The 24,345-nt window shown below is 32.7% G+C and overlaps 1 protein-coding gene across 1 annotated transcript in view; it reads left to right on the top strand.

The window, feature by feature from the left end:
• Positions 1-485: 485 nt before the first annotated feature.
• Positions 486-24,345, top strand: part of pxb (putative Hedgehog signaling attenuator pxb) — a 667,281-nt gene continuing 643,421 nt past the window's right edge. The window contains exons 1-2 of the mRNA XM_089641132.1: positions 486-593; positions 712-1,827. The gene's annotated coding sequence lies outside the window, so the exon portion shown is untranslated. The remainder of the gene's footprint in view (positions 594-711; positions 1,828-24,345) is intronic.

The raw sequence follows: 24,345 nt of genomic DNA, 5'->3' as shown, positions 1-24,345 counted from the left end.
AGTTAAAGAGTATACAATATCTCGATCTTCCCAACAGCGAACAGAGATATCCCCCTAATAGCCCACACGTCGTTGGTGCGCGGGTGTCTCGCCCAACTCAGCGCCTTCGTCCGCAACAACTCAACTTGTCGGCAGAGAGAGGATACAAAACACAAATAATGATTGAGCGCTACAATCTTGCCGCCATTGTAGGAAATAAAAAAAACCGCTCGCACCGGCGGCCATTGGACGAGGCGGACACGTTTACTCGCCCCCCCTTTTCAGTATAAAAAAGCACCTACCCGCGCGAAGTTCGAAAACGCAGCTTGCACACTACGTACAAACTTGATCAGTGCAGCGTCGTGCGCCCCACTCCCCTTACCGTCCCATCTCTCTCATCTCCCAACAACCGTCCCTTTCATCTCGATTCGTGAAAGTCCGTAAATTCACGAGTCTCGTGTGTTTGCCGGCCTAAAACTTGTTTCAGATTTAGTCGCTCTTCGGCAGCCGAGCCGGCTGGGTTGTGAAGGAATTTTCTTTGATCGTGTCATGAATTTTCGATCGGAAGTTCGCCGCGCTGTGTTTTGAAGTGACTCCGCTATCATTTGAACAGTGTATTTATACGAGTTTATCGGCTCTTGATAACACCGTTTCATCAGATAACAATTATTCAGATTCAAAGCATTAAAAAGGTTTTGGATTTTATTCATGAATATGTTTATAGTTTTTCAGCGCTAAATCAACAATTTTAATGAGCTAACACTGTGTTGTTAATAATAAAAACGAAGACATTTTAATATATTTGTGTTTTATTCACTTTCGAGGAATTTGGTATAATCCGATACCAGGGCATCAGGATCTTACGAGATATTAAACATATGACTGAAACTCCATGAAAGCAGGTTAATTCTCCACCGACGGCATCTGCAATTGCTACAACAATTTTATCTGCTTTGCTCTCAATCCAAACTTTTCATTATATCTGATTCTATCCAAAAAGACATTTGAAATTTGCATAAAGTACTTTGGCTTATAAATAAAGAGCCGCTCTGTGCCTATGCCCAACGTGGGACCGGAATACAAATGAAATGGGACAAGTAATTTAATTTGTTTCACAAGGCAATCTTCGGTCTGTCGTCCCACATGACATGACAGAAATCTTGATGAAGTGCTCATTGGAAAGAATGCCTTGTACCAGGATATGAGAACTGTCAGGAGGCATCCCATTCCACGCGCGTTAGATGCGGATTTTGGACACGATAATAATTGGGAACGTCAATCTCACTAACTTCCCCCAAAAATAACTTAAATAATCCCATTATATCCCAAACCCACAACCTAAATAGCTTAATTAGAAGCACAGCTACTTATAATCCAACAATAGGACAGCAACAAAAGGTTGTTAAGCTTTTATAAAAGCTTAGATCCAATGTTTTGATCATCAATATAGTTTTAATACCTCAACTAAAAGCTCTACTCTCAAACACATTACGCCTATCAATACCTTTAGAATATTCTAATAATACAAATACACGTCCTTGAAAACAAATTCATTAATCAAAAGTTTTGCTACAATTAAAAAACCTTCCGTTTTGGAGGTATTTTTTGTCGTAAAATCGTGAAGTGAAAACCGGGAGAGCAGGAAATGTTTGGATAATTTTATCAACGAATTCTGAGCACGTGGGATACACCTGATGATTTGAATAGAAGAATCTCTTTGTTCATCCGTCCGTGATATCAGTTGTTGACAGTGTAAACAAGGCTAATTCCAGTGATGTCTGTGTGAGTGTAATCTTTCTGTTCATCACTATTTGAAGCTGTTCGTCCAATCACTTCTCTCAAATTGATGTAAGTATCAATTTTATTATTATCACGTATATAATTTTGTCGTAATAAAAAGGATCAAGCAAAAACGGAGCCAATCTTGCTAAGTAACCGACAAAAAACTTTTGAAATGTTTTGATACAAATATCGTCTGCGTGGATTAAAAACGATATTTTCGTACGCGGTAGCAATGTATTTGTTTAAATTATAGTGATACCTCGAAAATCCACTTAATTATATCATCATCTTCATCACATAGGTCACAAAAGTGTCATCTACCAACGATAAGAAAATCGAAGGAATTATTGTACCAAATTTGCGTAGTGAAAATATTGATATTTTGAAAGAACTGCTATCATAGATCTTGTTCTTGTCAGTGTTACAGTTTTTTTTGTCCAATTAGATCTCATTACTATCTTATAATTTCTTTTGCATGTTACGACTCTGTTAAAAGTAACGACCATTATTTTATATTCAAAAGATAAAAATATTTGAAAAGTAAAATTCGTTGATTCTTTGTATATTACATATCGGTTAGCAAGTGCCATGAACCAAATAAAGTCATTATCCCAAAGCATCCAATTTCCTTCAAAGTATTTGTACATGGATGTAGTGACTTCAATCAACTTATATTAATATTCCCATTTTTGCTATCATATTTCATATCAGAGTAAGGCAATTTTTTAACCATATTATGGTATGATATTAATAATAGTATCTACCTGCAAGTTCTAAATAAAGGTTTTAGGGGCCACTATCTATATCCCAAAAAATGTTTCCTTGATTTGAAGGATAAAAAACCTTTTTTTTGCTTTTATTGGGCATTTCAATAAGAAAATAACGATATCTAAGTAAAATATCTATAATGCTTTATTAAAAAACAATCCCTTTTCCCAAATAACAGGAAAAAGAAAATTTGCACGCTTTTAAAAAAAAAATCATGCAAATTTAATTTTAATTTGCAGATCCCCATTTTAAATTAAATAAGAATATATTTTTGTAAACATTTAAAAAAAAAGAATGCTTAGATTCATGAGAAGAAATTCTCTAAAAACTCTTAATTAATAATTTACTTTTTATACTTTAATATATTAATTTAATTTTATGAATTTATTCATATAATATATTGATAAAGATAATAATTAGATAACAGCCATTTTGAACCCGTACTGAAGTTCAAGAACTAATGAATTTCTAAATTAGGATAAATTTCTCCGAATGTTAAAAAATCTCACTAAAAATACATATCTTTGGTGAGCGGTTCAAAATCATGTCTTGTTTGACAAGTTTTTTTAAAAACCTATGGAGGTATATAATTGACCCAAAAAATCATGAAAACATGGTCAAAACCATGCATTGATAGGCACGAAAAAATATATGTAGGTATAACAATGCAATAATTTATTACTTACATTATGTCCTCTAAAACGCGACGTTCAAACGTTCAGTTGTACAATTCTGTTTTACAGTGTTTATTTAAATAACCCAACTCACAAAGATACACACACGCACCGTACAAATGTAACGACTTTCCAAATAAACGAACAGTTGGTTCTGTTATTTCAAGCTTAATACAACAAATTTTCAACAAAAAAGCACAAAATTCTTACATCCAGAGGCAAAAGAAAAATAATTCAAACAATACTATTTTTAGCGACATTTTTATTGTTATCCTGAGAATTTTGTTTATCCACTCTTTGAACCAAATTCACATATTTAAGATTCATTTTAATGGAATTTTCCTAGAAAATATCTGCTAAAAGATAGAGGAATTTTTATACGTTTTTTTACAATGAGCTGTGCTTTCTGTGAGTAGGTCTTAAGTGTGTTAAAATGTATATGTAATTTTGAGCTTTAAGCTCTTTAGCGAATCGAGCATAAATGCCAGTGTCAACTTATAAAGTTGCCTTACCGACGTAAAAGCTCAGAAATGCCAATCTCAAGTAGGTGGTTAGTATCTTCACTGTCTGGTTGTGATTTTGACTGGTCTTTCTCGTATTTAAATTTGAAATAAGGCTGATGTTCTGTAAAACAGCCGTGATTCCATAATTTAATTCAATTCAGGCCAAAAGGTTCTAATGTTTTCGCTGTACATAGGTACACATTTTTGTAGTTGTTTAGATATGAGTTCGTTAATTATGGATTTATCAAGAAAATGTTAATAAAATCGAGTCTAACCTAAGCAACATGCGTTTCTCCTCAACGGTATGCAGTGGTGATTTTTGATTTGATCACATCCAAACATCTAATATGTGCATAATGGATTTGGATGTGATGGACACTGTAACGTTGTCCGAAACGTTGGCTAAATAAGGAGTGTTCGCAACACGGCACAACACCCCAAAAACATATAACAAAAATCGCAATAAATAAATATCTTGTTTCTTTGAACACTACAAATTAAGTATTTGTTTTACCTTTCATGCCATATCTTACCGGGTTTTCCCCGCACATTTTAAATTTGCTTCCATATCATGGTTTATGGTTCCCACTCTTTTTCTTTAAGGTTTTGTTTTTATGGGATACCACACTACATTTCCAACTGTCAGGAGCTAGTTTATCTATGGTATCCCCGTTTTATGAATGAATTGAGACTAAAACTAGTTGCGTCGGTAAAGCAGAAGGGACTCGGCTAGTAGGTACCGGGCTGTGCAGATCACTAAACAAAGCAAATAAATTTCAAAAGACTTCGCTTCACATTTTGTTATGTTTCTTCGGTATTAACTATGTAACAATTTCCAGGCATTTTGTTTTAGAAATATAAGTATACAGTTTTTATTTTTTTATATATCGCTGCCGGTTTCGAAACATCCATACTAAAAACGATTTTCCGTATCACTTAATTTTAAAAATGCTATTTAATGTTGCGGATATGTAAAAACCAGTGACGAAATATAGAAGTAAAAAATAGGTAAACCTACATTTCAAAATAAAACTCTTATAACACAAAAACAAAAACGAATTCTGAAATATTATTATAAGGCCCATTTTTGTAACGAAAAGAAATTGCATTCAATTTGTTTTAATACTTTCATTAAAAAGTCTGTAAAAAGTTTTTTTTTTGCGATTTTTATTGTAAGTAATTCCCGGGGTTCTCATAATTTTTCAAAATCCCAATGTTTGTTTGCCAACATATCTCGTTACGACAGCTTTCACAAACAAATCAAAAAAGTTCATGAAATCTGAGAGTTTCTCCAGCATCTTTAGATTGGCATCTCACCGGCTCTCAATCTGTATTCCGAGAGGAGCGGAAAAATATGAAAGGTTAACATATTTTTACTAAACGAAAAAAACTGCAGATTGATAAAGATCTCGCTGGACCATTTTGAGATGAAGTAAGGTTATCAAGTTAGTGCCGGTCTTTTGAAGTACAGACAAATGTCAAAGATAAGCTATGAATTACTATCTGTTAGATTATGATTGAAATAGTAAACATAAGCGGGTCATTAAACAGTCGGCTGTAAAATATTCTGCCGCTTGAAAACAGCGGAAAAACAAAACTATAAATCGTAATTCTGTAGATTGCGCACAAACTAAATTGACGGTCTCTGTGGTCGATAGGTTAGGTTATCGACTAGCAAGCCGGAGGTCCTGAGTTGAAATGTTGGCGTGCGCAAGTAAATTTTATTTGATTAATTGTGTGTTATTTTTTCACAATTTAATTATTTAAATTAATGTATAGTACATTTGAATATACTCTCAGTATCGTTTTGATGTAAGACCACCTTTCAGAATTGAAACATGAAATGTCTTTGGCCATGTTTGGCGACCAGATCTGAATAGCCAGGTACTTACCCACCTGCCTCTTGTCCATTCCTTTCCTTCCCCACTACTTTCAGCCTCTCAACATATCCCAATTGGGGATTCCATAGTTTCGCTGACTCCAGCTGGTCGGGAGCAGATGGGACTCTTGTGTGGTTTCACATAAAAAAGACACTTAACACCATACTTAATCTAACATATGACTTATCACTATCACAAAGTACTTATAACTAGTAACTTAGTGTAATGAACGCAGGTCGGATTTTAACGGATTAATAGTGAACGTACGACGCGAACGTAGGTGTAAAAGGACAGTACGCGTGTTCATCTCCCTCTTTCCTATTTGGCAGCCTACCAGTTTTACTTTAAATATATATATATATATACTTATATATTAATGATTGCTCCTTTCACTGAATAAAACACATACATACACTTAGGTACGTCTAAGATTTGTTACTAATGGCTTACAACTAAGATATGTAACAACAGACTTACAACTAAGACTTTTAACTAGCAACTAACTACTGAGACTTATAACCAGTTACTTAAAACTAAGACTTATAACTAGCGACTTAAAGCGAATGCTATTCATATTTGTTTGCATTATAGTGACGATATTCTACATGTTTATGATTATGGTAATGGTAGACAGGAACGTTTACAATAAATACTTACTGCTATTAAAAAAACTTACTCATTTACACAGTCAGCTCTGAAATAATGTTTCAAATCAATTATCAGTCGGTGGCTGTGTTGATATCGCATTTGGGTCCCATCCAGGCGTAGTGTGTTCAATTCCTCGGCTGCCTCCAATTCAAGTCCTCCATCACAACACAAGAAATATTTTTCGCTTATTTTGGTGGTATTAGCAGATTTTCAAATATTGTGAGGTTATTCGTAATCTAACGGGAAAGTTTGTCTCTCTTTAAAAAAAACATGAACAAAAAAATATTTGTTCATGTACTCGTATGTTGTGAATTTCTAATTTCGTTAGATACCTTAAGCAAATCATTTTAATCTAAAATATTTACATACAAATATACCTGCGTTAGTCAAACAAAACACAACACGTATTATCTAGGTGGGTGAGTAGGTTCTCGAATGGAAGGTTTAATTTTTTTATCTTAGAGATATTATATCTATCCAGAGATACTAAAAAGACTCACATTTGATGCTGGGCGCATATTATCCCCCGGTCGTAACACGAATTACATAGATAAAACATCTATGTCTGACAATTGAAATTGACCAGGGCACATCAAAAAACGTTAAACCCGTCAAAAGTACGATTTATTGCCTTGCAGCAGGAGAAAGGCCTCGGATTTGTAGGCTTTGATATTTTTGAGGCAGTATAAAAAAAGTGTTCCGGTATAAATCTAACCATGTCCCTAGGCAGAATGATTTGACTTACGTTGTTAACCCACGCTTTGCTAGACTGTAAAGGGACTTTGGAAGAGATATGTTCAGACGAGGATCTGGAGATTTAATATTATTAAATAAATCCCCTTTATCTATACGAACACATGCTCAAAAGCCTTATGGTAACCTTGTTGGTAGGTAGATTTAAAAAAAGTTTATCTCAAAAACTTCTACTGATATCAACACTCTGAGAAGAATAATTTCGTTGTATTCAGTTGGAATCGAATTGACTACCCTAAAATAGGTGGGTATTTAATAGAAATTCAACCTGAATTGTTCTATGTAGTTAAATGTATTCGCGAGGAGGATGTGGTGTAGGACCACGTATGATCATATTTCGATTTAGGAGACCCGAAAATATTGCGTGGTCGATTCAATTGATAAGAATAAGAAAGGAACGCATAGTTGGATGGGACTCGAATCGAAGTGTCAGGAAAATAATAGGTAGGTATATGACCCGCAAGTGTGAATGCGGATGAAGCAAACAATGTTAATGTACCTACCTAAATATTTATCTATCAACGCCGGAAAGGCAAAAGGGCGTAAGCGACAATTAAGTCAAAAATGAGACAATTGTACAGTTTTGATTAGAATTTTTGTCTGATCACAACTGTATGTTGACTCATTTTTGATTATATAGTCGCTTACGCCCTTTTGCCTTTCCGGCATCGATACGTAGTTATAATTAAGCTAAATAAACCTTTTCGTTTAATTTAAATAAATGTATCTCTTTAACACACAATGTATTGAAACGTTTATATTATTATGTATTAAATATTAAGATATATTGAGTTGGTAAAACCTACGACTTACCTATAATTGTAATAAATAATATTCATATTTTAAAGTTTGTTGTACAAATAAATAAATAATTAAAAAAATATTATAATAATATTTTAAAAATATAAAAAATGTAATATTTTTTGTATTTATAATTTTACGTGTTAATTGTATATAGACAATATAAAATCACAAGAACGGAAAAAAAACAGAGACGACACCATAATGGTGTCACCAAATATAAAACAAAAACGTCAAGTCAATGAATGAACATGGTTTTGATAAACTCCAAAAATAAGGTCTTATTAATAGAAAAAATAATTAAATAACTAAACCAATTTTAAAACTCTCAATGTAAACATGACAATTGAAAAAAATATGAAAGCGTCACAACTGCTAGCAACCGTCTATAGCCTTTAATGTATTATTATTTTGACCTCCAAACGGCCTCCAACTCTCGCAACGCTCTAACTAAAACACCGAATCCGGTCTGCGCGCACCGCATATAGCGTTCTAATAGTGGAAAAAGTTTCAACAAGATATTAGTACGCAGTAGTTCCTCTAATCATAGCTATATGTCTATAGCCAGTGAGACTAATGCGTCGACTATTGGGGTATATTGTAAGGCTGAAAGGTAGTGAGGAGAGGAAGAAGATGGGGAAGAGAAAGGTGGGGAAGTACCTGGCTATTCAGATCTGATCACCAAACACGACCACAGCCATTTCAAACAACATTTCAGTTCTAAACGGTGGTCTTACACAGGGAGATACTGTGAGTATATTTCTTCTTTATATACTATACGTATATTATTTTTAATGAGAAATTTGTGAAATTACATCAAATAATATTTACTTGCGCACGCCGGGGTTTGAAGAAATAGAATAAGCCATCGAAGATAATTGACGCAAAACTGGGACTCGAAGCCAGACCCTCTTGTCTTACCTGAACTAACACTCAACACCAATTGAGACTAGAGGATCTGGCATCGATTTCCAGTTGCGACTGTATTTTTTTCGGTAACTTATTCTATTTTCATATTTTCAATTAGAGTTCTAACTATCATTTTCATTGTTAAAATATTAGTTACACGGTAAAATTAGGTACTGGGTAAGTTAATCCTAATTGAATATTTTATTTTCACTTGCATAACGTCTGACAAAAATCATTTAGACTTATCTGCATTAAATGCCTATATATAATATCAAACTGTAATAAAGTCATGCTATAACAGATCCACAGCGCCTCTGAAGTTATCGTACCTTGTACTGTCGGCATTATCAAAAGAGGTTTCGAAACATGTGAAGGTTTTGATAAATAATAATTTGTATAAAACCAGTTCGGTCTTTCAAAGATGTCATTTCAGGTGATATTATATTTATTACGAAAATTTCAAAACAGATTCATCGCTTTATTTGCAGCGGTAACACATTCAAAGATATATCAATACACCACGTACACCTGTGACAATTAACGCTGTAATGAAATAACGATGTTATCTTCTTAAAATTGGGTATATTAATTAACTATTTATGTAAATAATTTAATTAAGAAAACATTTATATCAAGAGTTTTTTCAGTATTCGTGTTTCGGCGAGGAATCTATAAATTTGAACAACTTTAAACTAAGAAATGTTTTTTTTCTTGAATTCTTTTGCCGTGTTCTTTGGAAGGCACCCCAGATATTTTTATTTTATAAAGTCGAGAATTCTGCGCGAATTTTATTACTTAATTATTTAAGTTTTGTTTTATTCTTATTAAGTATTCAAACATTCTAAAAGAAGTATCAAATTACTTGTTTATGCATAGTCTTTTTATACCACAGTTCCGAGAAGATTTTTTCCGAAATTTTATGTTTTCGGCCAGGAACATATTTTATTTTCAAATCATGCAAATGTTGTTTTTATAACTTTTTCGCTTCGATGGAACATTACGAAATGAAGTAAGAATGTTCCTTGCTAAGTATTTAGTTTTATAACTATGATAACTAACTTTTCGTTTCGTGGGACTATGGCATCCCCATTTAATGTATCTTGAAGGGAGTAGGAAATGGAAAGAGATGTGAAAGAGGAAGGTTAGAAAGTACCTACCTCGCTATTCAGATCTAAAATCACAGCTAAATTAGTTTCAAGACTCTGAGTGGTGGTTTTTACCGGGGCGATAATGAGAGTATATACAGCACGGTCTATTCCTAATACTAAATCATTCTTACTTATAAAGATTACCTAATACGCCACTGCAGCGTTGGTATACGTTATGCGATGAATTGGGCCGTATACTGCTCAGTTTAAAATTTTAACTGATGATAATAATTATGCAAGATTTTTTTAAACTGTCACCACTTTGTTCCGATCCTCGAAAACACGGTAATTTTCGCATTTTGCGTTTATTTGCTAACTTCACGTTTCTTCAGAAGACATATGCGATGTGATAGACTTGAATCGCTTCGAAATTCGGCCAATTTGACTGTGCGTATTTGCTTTGGTAAATTGATATTTCGATTTTAAATATTCCTCTTATAGTGCTGCAAATGGGTTTAACTGCAGTTTAACATTTTTATTGTGCGACCGATAAATATTTGTCAAATCAACCAGACTGTTGATAAAGTCCGCATCTCCGTCAGTACGATCGAAATACTTCCCTTATCCTGGGGGTCGTGCGATTTAAACCACTAATACTGCCCTGTTATGACCGGTATACGCAGTACGCATGCTCGCGATTATGAGTAACGTTTTCTACCCGTTCTTATCACTTTATATTATGTATTATGAGTAAGACTGTATATGTTTAATTCAAAGAAATTAAAGTCTCCAGATATTGTTCAAAGTAATAATACGGTCGGAATAATACGTTTCGGGAAAATAACACCAATGACTACCAGTACAGGTCTTGGCGCGAGACGGATTTTGAAGTGTAACGTGAAGAAGTTAGTTCCATCGAGCAACAACAGTTTGATTGTTGTTGATCCTCGTTGTTGCTGATTTTTGTTATTTTACCGCAATCATATTAAATAAACAGAGTGATTTGACTATTTTAAACAGTTTGAAGTTTATTTAGCACTGACTTCGTAATTTGATGGACGCTCGCATAGCATACCTAATACCGGAAAAAATCGGAAACATCTCAGAAACTCAGAAAGTCGGAATAGCACTAGAACACATGAATGTGAATAATTAACAAAAAATATGTAAACATTAATTCATGTATCAAAAACGTCTGTCTCGACACAGGTCCATATATGAAACCAACCGGTTTCGGTTCACCCTGAACCTTCATCAGTGTTATATAAAAACAGGTTCCATGATAACTCAACACAGTGACAAATCAACACACTTTTAAAAAGTGATATAAAGTCATTAGGAACGATGAAATTTTTTTTTAAATAACCTAACCTAACCTACATAACCCAGTTAATAAAGTTTTTGTTTCATAACTTTATATGACATTATATAAATTTTTAAAGATGTGATGAATTATCATTGACATGATTTATCCGGTTACCATAAAAACATAAATGTATTTATTTTATTCTAATGATTCATTTATAAGTAGAAATGTTTTCATATTTCACAAGTAAATACTTACGTAAGGCTTTCAAATGTTGGAAAATTTATATTTATTTTTAATTAATTACTCAAATATCCCGTTACCTTATAATTTGATATTAATAAATATATATTTATTATTAATTAATTACTCAAATATCCCGTTTTCTTATAATTAAATATTAATAAATATAGGTTACAGTCTCGCCTCAGGCAAAGGCAAAAATGCTTGAAATTTTGCTTAAGCAAAGATAAAGGTTTTTCTGTAATTTACTTTGGAAGTGGGCGCTAGTATTTTATCAGTACGTAGTCAATGCCTACCATACCAGGAAATTGTAATTTTCCTACTTTGCATTATCAAAACCAACGTTCATTGATAGATGTCTAATTTTGTTAAGCGATTCTCAGAATGTTTTATTTTTACCGGCTATAGGTAGATAACTAGGTTTTTAGATTAAATAAATAGCATACTTTCTTTATTTGATACCCTCTATATAATGTTGTCTTTCACCTAACACCTAACCTAATAGCAAAAATATTAAACGATCGCATTTAAAATGTGATTTTTATCCTTATTCCTGCCCTGTCATATACATTTGTCGGTATTTTATCTGAATGCAATAGTTACGAGTCTATTTCTTAATCATTTTTTACTTTTGGATTCCGATAAATCACACACACCTAAACGTATCTCAGAATATTATTAAAATGCTTCAGATAATGAGAAATGAAATATTATTTAAAACAGCTCGGGCAGAACGTAGGCAGGGGCTTGTACAACTTATGCGTTTTGGCCTAAGGCAATTCAATCGTACATATATCAGTTAATCGGTAGATAACTATTTGAGATTTAAATAATTCAATGCTAGGATATTATAAAAAGATAAATTCGTTTTAATCTGTATACAAATTGTGTCATAATGACTTAATTTCGTTCTGGCCGCTTTGGCATAACCGCCATTTATGCATGACTGGTATCTTTTAGTATTGAATTAAAATTCTAGTTTTGAAATTGAGTTGTGCCATAAAACCTTAATTTGATTCTACATATTTTGGCACAACCGATATACCTACTTTCCATCTTTAATTAAGATCAACTACTTTCCAAAGTAAGTACTTAATGTAAGTATTATTGCAAAAAGTGAAGTATCTTTAAAAAAAGTGTTGATTTTTGTAATAAATTATTAAGTTCAATCTATATATTAATATTTCACCTCCTTGTTTATTGTGTATTAAATATTTTTTCACAAATTTTCATATTTGGTCCTTCTGTTATTATTTTGGTACATGTTTTACTTGATTGTATTTATTGTTTTATATTTGGGGTATCGCTCTATGTATGGTAAATGGAATTACAAATAATGTTTGTTCACTATTTATTTAGTTAAATAAAATAATAAATCTCCCAAAATCCGTGTGTTTGTCTTCTGTTGCTTTTAGTTTACTATTATTATATTATGCCGCCGATTTAATAATATGAAATAATTTGGCCATGTAATGGTTGAAAACAAAACGTCATTATGGTAAATAGGATTGGTCCAAGCACTGTACCTTGGGGGATTCCAAACTCTAACATTTTTATCACTATTAACATGATTGATTTTACGACTTCGGAGCTAATTTGAAGTACATAGTTGGCTATTCATTTAATCGCACTGTCTTTTGTATCAATATCATTTATTTTTTTCAACAGCATCTCTTGGGATATCGAAATTCTAATCCGAGATCAACTTTTTTAACCGTTTGATGATTCATAAATTTATTTAATTACACTAACAACAATTTGTGTGCGAGTGATTTTATGAAACCAAACTTTTATTAATTGGTAATTATCATGTTATTTTAATTATTTTCTTGAAAACTTACAGCTTTCAATTTTCACTATTTCCACATCTTTGCTGTGTTAGAAATAATACAGATAGGGCGTTAATTAGTTACCTGATCTGAATTAGTTACTTGATCTCCAGGTTTACAAATATTTTTTTCAAAAATATTATAGAAATAAATGGTTGAAATCTTCGTACTTCTACCAAACTTTTTTAGTTTTCTTAAACTTACGTTGTTAGGTAATTATTTTCATTTATTTATTGTTTTCAACACGTTTCTTGCACTGAAACTTGGATTCTATTACCCGTTTAATAGCCCATTCACATTAGGGCCTGTCATACCTACTTAAAGGCAATTTAATATGCGTCGATCGATTCCCGTAGCATTAATCGCCGCCGTATACGGCCGCGGTTGGTTTAATGGCGAGGAGACATCCTCGGAGCCTGTTTGCTTAGGAAATGCAGATAGCTGGTGCTTAGCCCGGCTAAGGTCAGTGCACTTCCTACTTAATTCCCCTCTCTGTACCTAGACAGGTACTGTACTTAGTCACAGCCAGGGCAAGCACTATTATTCTGTCGTCCTAAGCACAAAGGGGGTTCACGGAGAAAACTTACCAATACAAAATTCTGTTAATTTTTTAAAAATCTGTTCAAATTATTAGTTTTCCTGTTAACGGGACTGCAGGCCCTTAATGAATGAATTGTCAGAGTTCTTAACAAAGTATCAGTTAAAAGCGAATGTTTTATGAGCACGGTATATATAATGAATTTTTTTAGGAAAAGAACGCGTGTTCTCGATATATTCTGAATTGGCGTGCTATCACTTTTGTAAAAGCATCATTATTTTTGTATGTATATACTTTAGTTTTAACTTATCGATGTATGTATTTTAATATTTTTCTCTCTCTGCCGCTAACGTAATGACGTAAATGATAAAACCCTGTAAACTCATATTTTTAAAATAAATTATTCATATTGAACTGTTTATTTCCTAAATGAATTAACAAATAAGAAATCTATAAAAAAATCTTAGCAGGCAGAGAACCTGACCGGCGAAGGTGCAGGTTCAATTCCCGTCGGCGGCATTTATTTCTACTCGAGAGATATTTTAATTTGTATGAATACTTCAGGCGACTAATTATTGCTTATAATAATTTGCTATTAAATAGACGATGTTTGAATGCAATTAGCAAATATTAGGTACAGACAGAGTTTTGTGGCTTTCTATACTCTGCTTACTCTTGAAACGGAATATTGATTAGTTGTAGTTTCTCACATACCCCATATGTTCTTAGTACGATAGTACTCTCCTACAAAGCCCGGTGTATACTGCATAACGTACTTATACGAACATTAGGCGCAGTGCACACTACATATTACAGTGGACGGCGGCGTATCTTCTTATTGTTCTTCCCCGTGTAAATAAATTCATTTGCCTAGGCGCCTACCCGTGGCGGTGTAAAGCTACGTTCCCATTGGAGAACTGAAAACTGGACTGAACTCGGCTTTATAATATAATAAACAACGGTTTGTGCTGCGGAAAGGTCACGGGAAAACTTTTTATTAAAAAAAGATCACAGAAAACAGTGAATTAATTTAGAATATATTATATTATAATGCAGTTATAATTTGTCTATGTAATCTAACATTATGTATTCTGGCTTTACTATCCGCCTCTGCCTCAGATTGTGATTGGAGTATGTATTTAAAACAAACAATAGGTAAAAAAAGATGGCGCCTTGATTTATCTTTTTTATTGTTTAAACGATATTACAAAGCTCAATATTCAAAGATGAAAATGAAAAGAACTGCACTGACCTGGGAATTGCACACAAAAAACTGTGTGCAAACAACGAAGTCCGTGCTCTCTGTTTGAGAGATGTACATTGTACAGCTTCAAACAAAAATTCTTACGAACTGCTTTGGAAGAGAGAAAAAAAACTAAGTTTAATATTATTATAATACAAGCAATACAATGCATTACCTAGTAATCTAAAAATTCCGGCAACGAACAAAAAACATTGGCAAAAGCTCTTAAAAGCTATTTCCTCAGCAGTTTTATTAATGACTAACACCAACTTTCTTTGGAACTCTATAATAACATCTGCGTTTATTTATTTCAATGTATTTATGTTGTCTTGTCAATCTTAATTGTAATTGCAATTGTAATCTAATGATGTTTTTTTCCGAAATAAGTTTTGTAAACTCACTGGGAATAATACATTATAACTTTGTAATTATTTTGTTATGTATTATCTTGTAATAAAAATAAAAATAAAAAATTGTTTCGTATAGCACGTTTTTAAGCTTTGTAAATTTGTCTAATTACATTTGTGTCCGTAAAATAAAATAAATAAATAGCTTCTATAAATGGGTTCAACTACATCATACACAAATCACGTGTTTCCATTCCACTGCTTACAGTAAAATGTATTGCCCACTGTTTATTCCTCTCACGCAATCACCTACAATATTCCACAATAACCAGCCAACTATACTAACCTAAACAAACTGCAGAGAAGAGAAAATAGATTTCATCTCACCGAGAACAACTGAACACTGGACCTAGATGTAACATGGCCGCCAGCAGCTTGCTATCTTTTACCTATTGAATAAAAGCATTGCGCGGGACAATAAATGGCCGCGTTCCCGCGCGATTATCTGCTATCTACGAAGAGGCCAAACGCACTTGCCGGAGATTGCCGAAAGACCTTCGGGTCGCATCGTGTTGCCAGTATTTATTCTATGCTGATCAGGTACCCACCGACTTTTACAAGTATTTCTAATCGATAGGGTAGGCACTGTTGATAGTAATGATAGCTAAATCAAGATACTGCGAAAAATAGATTTATTGCATCGAAACATTAAATACGATAAGTACAATGTCAATTGCCTACCAAGTGATGTGCTATTTTGGTAACCGGGTAACTCAGGACAATTGACAATAGACTCTTGAAAAGTGATTAAAAAAACAGGTTAAGGCTCTGAAAAAGAAATAGAAGATGGTTCGAAAGCGATTTATATGTAAAAACGTACGTTAGAGTATAAAGAATATTAAACAACTTTAATAATTAAACGAAAATTGTGAAAATATTTAATAAAACAATACTCTATTATTGTAGAAAGCAATCACTTTGTGGTTTGACATATTTAATAAAATAAAATACTTTTTTGTTTTAAAACCACGATATTTATTAATTTAAGAACCGACCGGTTTCGCTTTACTTAAGCATCATCAGGGTACAAATTAATACTAAACAAGAAGTACATAATGTGTGTATATATATAACAAAATATAGAGGGAGACAACATGATACAAATATAAGCAACACAAAGACGGTCATAAAATACATTAACATAAGTGCACAAGTAATGGAAAAACCGCTAGATAATTATGTAGACTAATGGGTTATATCAATAAATCGGGAGAAACAAAGCATCAACTGGCATGGTGGTAAGGAAGTAAGGAGAACTGGGATTTTTTTATGGGTTTATTGGTCTGGTTTATCTCCCTCTATATTTTGTTATATATATACACACATTATGTACTTCTTGTTTAGTATTAATTTGTACCCTGATGATGCTTAAGTAAAGCGAAACCGGTCGGTTCTTAAATTAATAAATATCGTGGTTTTAAAACAAAAAAGTATTTTTTTTTATTAAAAACAATACTCGTCTAAAATAGAACAAGCATCTTTCGACTAATTCTGAAATTGCATATAAAGATATACTGTGAATTTTTCATACCTACTATAAACTACATACATACTACATACTAGTACATACTATTTCATAACGTACGTTAAATAACAGAACAAAATGTATTTTTAATAATTTTTAGAGCATTCTTTGCGATTTTTTTCTATCTACGGAATTTCTTATAATTAGGTTCCGTCTCGGCTCTACAAATATGTAGATATTATCTTAAAAAATAACATTTATTTTTTTATGAACTTAATTAAAATGTTCAAGAGAAAAATGTTGTAAATCGGTAAAAATTCGGAATGCGGGGGCTTAAATAGGCTCCGTTGGGTTAGGATTATAGGCATTTTTCCCTCACTTACAATGACTTCATGTCACTTTTAAAATTTGTGTTGAATTGCCACTGTCCTCGGTTGTCATAAAACCGCTATTTAAGATGTTTTTTTTGATACGAAAGCATAGTTCAGTTTTGAGATTGATTGATGACAAAAGTTATTGCAATAAAAACACATAAATTTGTTTTTGACCACTATAGTTTTATTTTCACTCTACCGGTTTCGGAAGAACCCTTCCTTCGTCAGGAGAATATTAAAAACTGATCTACTACACAAAATATTGACATATATATACAAAAATGTTAAGTGTTTGAGGGAGGGGTGGACAAAGTGCAAGGGGTAATTACAGGAATTCCAGGAAGAACAGAGCGGTTAACTGGAAATATGTCTAGAATAGGACTATAAGACAGATTAATTTGGTTATTTATTATATTGGAGTTATTATTGAGGGATTTTCTGATTTCAAGTGCTTCTAAATTATCTAATTTTTTGCCTTTGTTACTACGGTGAAGAATTTTAACCCCTGTATCTTTACTAACAGTATGATCGGTGGAAATTAGATGATTGGCAAACTCTGAAAAATTATTGTTATTTAAACATCTTAAATGTTCCGTGATTCTAATATTTATATTTCTAGTTATCTTACCTATGTAGAACGATGGACAATCATTGCAACATAGTTGGTAAAAGTTATTGCGTTTTTTAGATATCCTAAAACGGTAACCAACAGGTTTGAGAAATCCAAATATTTTTGGACAACAAAAAATTGTCCTCATCATTTGTTTGGGATATTGAAAAAAGTCGTTATCGCTTGTTTTGGACATCCGTTATCGTTATCCTCGTATTATAGGCATCCAAAATCTTAAATTGGATGATTTTGGACTTTTCAAAGCTCTTTTTAGACCTTTTAGTAGACCTTCAAAATTGCCGTCATCATTTCGTTTAGACATCCATAATCGTCGTCAAGGTTTGTATCAAAATTCGTCTACAGCCCCTAGTACACGTTGGGCCAATGTTAGCGACAACCCACCAACGTGTGAACGCTGTTGGCGGGTTGGCCAACGCGTGTAATGGCCAACATACGTGCGACAAGTGGTCCTGTACACGCTTTACTGGCCACATAAAATGTTTTGTAAGCAGATACATAATAATAATTATTGATAATCAAAATGGATTGCGATAACCGAATATTATTATAAGTAACACTATGATTCAAAATTTAGGAACCTTTATTCTAATACAGTTTTCTTAAACTTTTCTTTGAGAGGTTTCATATAATTGATACACATACTCTTAAAGTAGATTTTCACTATTTCATCGATGGTTTATTAATAACTAAGGACGGGTTGTTTCGGAGAATTTGAACAATTCTTCAAATTTCAAAGTTAATTTTCAGGTTCTGTGAAAGATTTTTCCAAGTTCTGCTTTTATTTCAGTTCTGTCGAGCAACTACCCTATGCTGATATAATAACAGAACTTTAATAGGACTTTCACAGAACCCGGAAATCAACATTGAAATTTGACGAATTGTTCAAATCCTCCGAAACAACCCGTCCTAAGTTAACATTTTGCTAGTGAGTAGATACCATTTGAAAAATACAAATAAATCCTGCTTCTTTATTCCTCTAAATTTTCAAAATTTAAAAAATTTCTCCTATAAATTTCTAATTTTGGAAGTAAAGTTTAGTGATAGCAAATATTACTGATTATTATTGCTTATTTTAAGCAGAGTATTTTTTTATAATAATATTATTGTGTACCTTGATTTATTTTTCCATGAACAGAAGGAAAAGGAGGGAAAATTTCTGAATATAATTTAATAATAAAATCATGGAATCCGATACGCGAATGTGTCTTGTAATGATATTTCTGAATTGAGGTATTCCTTTTTGGATCAGGATTCTCAGAACTGAACGCCTCTCTGAAATTTCATCTTTAATATAATTTTCTAATAAATGTCATGTTTATCTTTACGAAGGTAAACATTATGACTAGAAGTAGACTTGCAAAATTATTTTATATCAGCATTTTTTTACATCGTAAGCATTAATTTTTTTTAAAGTATATTTTATTCATACTGATTTATTTTGGAGGAATTGTGTTGCGCAACATCTTTCTTAAGCCTGCGTTTCGGACAGCATTGCAGTGTCTATCATCAGGGAAAATGATGACAATGGACACTGTAATGCTGTCAGAAATGTTTTCTAAAGAGGGAGGTAGTGCAACACGGCACAATACCCCACAAATAAATCACTATAATACCTTAAAATCCCTTGTAAATATTTTATTTAATTAAAATTATTTAATTATTATTTTTTTGGTAAACTAATGTTTAAGACAAGATTTTTTGTGCATAGCACGAAGGGTAACAATTATTTTACTAACAATAATTATTAGCCTGAAACACTCATCCACATTGAAAAATCTCCTGATAAAAGAAACAATTATCCCGTTTACAATCAAAACTTAACACTAACTTTGAAATGTTAACTAAAAAAACATCTAAAAAAGTTAACTTCTTAAGTAGGATGAAGAGAAAATTAGACCATAAAACAAGGTAGTTGGTCTACAAAGCATTGTAGCATCCCACCTTGTAATTTTGTAATGTAATATAATTTTCCTGAGCAATACAAAAGATACAATTATTCCGGATACAATTGTCCCGTTGGCGTCATGTATCTTTTATCAGGAGATTTTTCAATGTGGATGCGTGTTTCAGGCTAATAATTATTGCTTATAAAATAATTAAAATAATTTAAATTTTATATCTATTTTAAAACTACTATAATATAATTCTATTACCTACATACTAATATTTAGACAGATTCAAAACCCACGAAAAACTTTTTGCTAAAATTTAAAGGGAGTTCAATCAACATTTTAAAAACTTTATAACCATCATTGTTTTGTGTACCCGATAAATTTGTCGTAGGAAGCATAAAATCGTTGCAGCTTCTCGTAGGATAGCCGTGAACTGTACTATTAATATTAACACTTTTTGACACATAATCTGGTAACATTTTATTTTTTAACTTATTAATAAATACTATTGTAGACAAAACGATTCCACACACTTATTAGAATATTGAGTTGGCATTGCATTGTTTTTATCCATAGTATGTCTGCTACGGCACAATATAGACCTCATGTCTCTGTTCCGAATTATTTTCATTCTTTTAATTGGAGTTTTATTGCTCAGGAAAATTATATTATCTCTGATTCGACAGAATTAATTATTTCTAACGTATACATATTTTATTCATTCCCAATGAATCTAATCAGTTGAATGAAATCAGAATATTTAGAAATATTGGAAGTAGATGCACATTCATATTAAGTGTCGTTCAAAATAATAAAGTGAATATCAGTCCAAAGTACCTACTACAAAATTTCTCAATACATTCCCATCAATGGGTACTTATAGGATCATTTTATGCTTATTAATTTGGATAGGTACTTTATAGAGTGACTAAAATAATGTTTTAGTAATGATAACCTACAAATAATAATATGACCACAATGGCGCTAAAAGTAGAAAATTAGGAATATCAAAAATTATTTTTAAGTTTCTTAGCATCTGATACTTGTATGTGAAAAAATTATCTTTAATGGTCTACATTTGAAATAAGAAATTAATGAATATATTTATTCGTATTTACTTAAGGTTAAACGCGACGCTCGTTATAATATACGTGTTCACAGATGGAGTTAGTTAATTTATTTTATTAAAATACGCCGTTTTGCAATATTAATACAAATTATTTGTTTGCGTCCGTACATACGCAATATGTACATTAATAAATGGTTTTATCCGTAAAAAACTCAATTCTTTCAAGAGAGGCATATAAATAAATATTGGATTGAATCATCCATACAATATTGTATTTATAAATTTAAAAAATTAAGCCGTTAAAGCCGTTGTTTGACAGCGGATTATACCTACTTTCCAAGGACTTGAGTCAACAGCTACCCCGTCAATTGCCGTTTCGGTGGGACCGACAATTATTTCGTTTAATATCTGCTCTGAACTATGCGTCCCGGAAAACACTGGTCTGAGGCAGTCAACTCTTAGATCAGCAACATCAGCAGCTGTAGGTAGACTGATGGAATACTAAGTTTGGTGATCGCGCTTTCGGAGTATCAGGGCCGATGGCTTGGAATAAACTCCCTCCGGAACTAAGATTCATAATAAGTCCAACAGAGTTCAGGTCTAAATTAAAAACTTACCTTTTTAAGCTGTCATACCCTTAAATTAAATAAACCTACCATCCTTGAGAGAAAGTCCAGTTAAATTTCGCTAATAAACAATTAGTTAATGTTAATTAAGTGTTAATCTCAAGTGACCCACCATGTAAGTATTGTACTGTATATTATCTCCATATATAGTTAGTAATAACATAGATCTTTGTAGAAATGTATCATAAATGTACTATTGACATCAGTCGCTCAGATCAGGGACTTAGGTGTTATATTTGATGAAAAGTTAACATTCTCTCTGCATGTAAATGATATAACAAAGAGAGCTATAAAAATGCTTGGTTTCATATGCAGAACGGCGAGTGATTTCAAGTCACTTGAATGTTTGAAAACATTGTACACTTCTTTAGTAAGAAGCCAGGTAGAGTATAATTCGCCTATTTGGTCCCCATTGTATAAAACGCATTCTGGCAATATTGAAAGGGTACAGCACAAATTTCTAAGATTTATTAACTTTAAACTGAATATTCCAATTCAAAATATTAACTATGTTCTTTTGATGAAACAACTTAACTTAATAACGCAATCAGATAGGCGGATCATCTCTGACCTTGTACTTTTAAATAAAATTATTAATAATTCCATTGACAACCCTGAAATTCTCGCCAAAATAAAAATTTACGTACCGACTAGAAATACGAGGCAAAGTGCTACATTTTTCTGTGACAATTTTAAAACCAACTATGAAGCTCATACACCTATAAATAGACTAAGTACATCATTTTGGTAATAAATTTGGGAATATTGTAAACATGTTTAAAGATTCCGTATTAGTTATAAAACGAAATCTTTTTAATCATTTTACTGAGATGTATGAATTCACAACTCCGTAGTGAATACGCTTTTGTTTTTATATCTATATGTTCCTTAATACATATTTAGCTTTCCGTAATCCACACTATTAATTTGAATTTACCTTAATTTAATCAAAAATCATAATTTATTGTAAACTATGTAACACAACTGTATTACTTGTTAACTACTTTTGTAAAAGCCCATTAGTGCGTAAATAAATAAATAAATAAATAAATAATATATTTGTACAGCGCCCCTGAGGTGATTTTGCACAAAAACGGTGCTATTTAAATCATCCAAATATTATTATTATTATTATCATAATATCATCCAATTTCAGATAAATGCTTACATACACGCGTGTGTGTGTGCGTGATTGCCATCAACAACGAGTCTCCCTGCCGAGTTTCAGCTCGATCGGATGTCAGGAAATTGGTTAATTTTCGCTTCCAACATTTGCATTTGTTCAATCCCGAAAACAAAATGGAAATTCAAATAGATTTTATCCAAAAATCTTTTAGAAAAAACTAAAAGAATAACATTTTATGTCTCTTATCTTCATAGATTGTAACAAACATTCATCGATAAAAGTTATCTAGATTTCTATACAAAATAAAGGGGGTCCCGACGGTTCTTGCAAGTTTTCTGTTTTATCATAACATCTCCACTTACTATATTATTGAAATAAAGAAAAAATAACAAATCATCACCTGCTCACAAAGGAAATGTTTTTGTTTTCTTTACCTCTCGACAAGAACTTTAGTTGCGTTAACTACATTTTTTCTGAAATTCTTTCTTTATTTTCTTTACCAGAAAAATGTCCCGTGTAAAACAAGCGAATAAACACGAAATTACGGGTCGGATTCGCGTTCGCTTTTTTCCACAAAGGGCGCGAAAAGCTTTTGAAAAACAGTATTGGAATTCGCTTTGTGCGAAGCCGCCCCTAGCCAGAGCGGTTGGGAGTAAAGCTAGGATGAAAAAATACAAGAGAATGTGTCCGAATCACATAATCACACGGGATGAAGAAATGCGATTGGTAGATAAAATAAATATAAAGACAAACCAAATCGAGGCACTCACAGCAAAGCGATTGGCGTGGCGGTCACGATTCTCTGTAACGAGGGAACAACTAATGATGAAGACTAATTATGTGTGCTCAATGGAACAGTTATAAGGCCATACCATCTGGACGTACTTAAAAACTCGTCTCTTCAGGAAATCACATCCATATAAACCTTATCTAACAGAAATTTGATTGTTTTAGTAAAACCTACACTGGAATGTGCACAGATCTTCAAGTCTGAAATGTAAAAGTCAACAGAAATAGACATGTAAGAAAAATAATGTTTTTCATTTTTTACATTAGCTCCACGCAGGAGACCCCGAGAAAAATAATTAAAGAAATTAAGGAGAGGATAGTCTGGAAAGGAAAAAGATATGACTAGTGGGTAGGATAACATCCCTCCCATAAAGTTTAAAGGCGATGGGTCGAGAGATTACAGATAAAGAAGCGCAAACTGTCAGCCTCAACCGGCCTCTCCCGAACTGCTAATGGGCAGAGACGCATCCGCCGCCAAGACCTGGACAAACCACACCTTATAAACCCGGGCACCTCTGCTAAGTCAGTTTGTTAAATGAAACTAGGGTGAAACCGGTTAGTATATTTAAAAAGTGTGTATACTGTAGTATAGTATTTGGGACTGTAGGAAAGAAATCTTTTTCATTTCATCTTTCTTTAAAAATTGCAAAGCTCTTTCCTCATTTCGCCTGTATACAAATTAAGTGCCGTACTTACAACGCAATCTACGCACGTTTCCGACAAAGTAAAAAATAATGAAAACAAACAAAGCAACAAATTACCATTAATTTTGCATTCGCCCCTAAGCGAAAGCGCATTATATTATTTGCTCTGGGCTTTCGCCTACCCCCTGGTAAAGGGGTAGATTTGGGAGCCTATGATAACAGGCGCAACCAACACCTTAGGTTAACTTTTGTAATCCTCCAACCCTCCTTGTGAGGGAGGTTTCTTGGCAAATAATAATATGACTACTGGGGTCACACCAGATAAGGTTCCTGTTTCTTGTTTAATGTTTAATCTTAACTACCGAACCTAAGCTGGTC

Source organism: Hesperophylax consimilis, chromosome 16, assembly GCF_061612785.1.
Source record: "Hesperophylax consimilis isolate HC1 chromosome 16, BYU_Hcon_1.0, whole genome shotgun sequence".
NCBI lineage: Eukaryota > Metazoa > Arthropoda > Insecta > Trichoptera > Limnephilidae > Hesperophylax > Hesperophylax consimilis.
This window is presented reverse-complemented; position numbering and strand designations above follow the sequence as displayed.